Raw genomic sequence first — 1,818 nt, 5'->3', positions numbered from 1 at the left:
TTGTGATATCGCCGTGTGCGTGCTGTGAGTTACCGTATATGATATCAATGATTCGGTTGAGCGGGAAGAACTGTGCTCCGTTCCTCACCCCTTGCGAGATCGAGCAAGGAAAAATGAAAGATGCGCGACACGGGAGAACGTGGAGCACATGGTGGGTGTAATGGCATTCATATGCAGATGTTTAGGCATGAATTTCTTGATAGTCGCTGTGGGGTGGTGAGTGAGGCGTCTGCTGCGCAGTCGACGCTGGTGACATCAGCACCAACACAGATCAGATGCACAACATCAGGAAAGGTCTGCAGCGCCGCGACTGGTTGCAAAAATTGCCACTCAAAGCAATGCAGCATGGGGACGACCTGCAGGAGATGTCTTGGGGGGTTCCATAAGTGACAGCGGAGCTGACGCTGTGGTTTTGTTTGCAGGCAGAACGGTTGCAGTGTGCTCACGTCGCACCAAGCGGGCGCGCACAAAGCAGCAGAGAACTTCAAGCGTGTGATATCTTCGCTAGATCGCTTCACAAGGGGATAATCAAGCGGCTCTGTGTGTTGAGTCATGGCTCTTCCACTTGTCACGCGGCAGCTGCGCGCCTGGCAAACCGACACCATGACACCAGTGCGCCCAGCCCTGCACTGCCGGCGATTCTTGTCCTGTCCCACCGCACCTTGGAGAGCAATCAGGCTGCCAGCACGCCTGGCCCATCAACTGCAGCAGTGACGCGCTCCAGCTAGCCCCTGGCATGCATGCTTCCGCACTCACACATTCGGGCTGTGCGCAGGCACACGGAGCGCGAACTGTGAGATCTGCCGGCTCGGCAGCCCCCCGTGCCACAGCACCAACTGGCGCGCAGCCGCAACAAACGCTCCGCGATGCCTGGCGGCTCGCGTGCCAAAAACATGATTCTGAGGCCGGCGACGCCGTGCGCGCGTTGATCGTGCAGTAGACCTGCTGCGTGTGGTGCAAACACCGGTCGGTACACACAGGAAAGGGAAGGCTTCGCCATGGACCACGGGTTCTGCACGCCCCAGGCCAGCAGAGATGCTGGGGTTTCAAGGCTGCACGACCACTCCAAAGCCAACACAGGACCCAGCTGGCAGCTCTGATCACAAAGCTGGCAAGTGAGAATGCGTCTATAGCTTTATGTATGGTGATTCACACGCGCTTGGCTGTGATTACAATGAGGGCCACAGCAAGCGGCGGCACCACACGTCCAGATGCTGATTGGCTCAAGATCTTACCGGCGATTCGCCGAGTCACAGGTGCCTGGGGTGTTGCGAATCCAATGCAGGGCGCGGCAATTGGCAGCACCACACGTGTCGGCGACGCCACAGGACGGCACCCCAATGACGTCATGCCCTGTCATTTTCCGCTGGCCCCTCGTCTGCTGCGGCAACCCTACTTCAAACGTGCTAGCTGTTCATCATTCCCACTTGCAAACTCCGCCCCTGCTCGCAACACATCTTTACAATTATCCTTCCAGGTGCGTGCGCGTTCAAGCCGCATGCCACAACGGCGCGGCTTCAAGCGCATCCCCACGCCCAGAGCACTGAACGCCCCTGCCATGACTGTGCCGGCCCTGCGTATGGCCCAGCTGCGACGTCCCTCCCTCCGCCTCTCTTGTGTCCATCCACCCGGCAACGCAGATTGGCATCTACCCAGGCCACCTGCAACCATGTCGTCCCAGGACCGCGGCCAGAAGACCCCCAACGACCCCGTGAAGGAGCAGGCACGCTTGGGCACATGTGCAGCTGCGTGCACATGCCACATGCTGAGCTAGGCGCAGTGCGCCTCGCTCAGGGTTGCTCCCTAGCACGCAGGGCA

The sequence above is a fragment of the Monoraphidium neglectum genome (genome assembly GCF_000611645.1).
Source record: "Monoraphidium neglectum strain SAG 48.87 unplaced genomic scaffold scaffold00792, whole genome shotgun sequence".
Lineage (NCBI taxonomy): Eukaryota > Viridiplantae > Chlorophyta > Chlorophyceae > Sphaeropleales > Selenastraceae > Monoraphidium > Monoraphidium neglectum.
Note: the sequence above shows the minus strand (reverse complement) of the source record.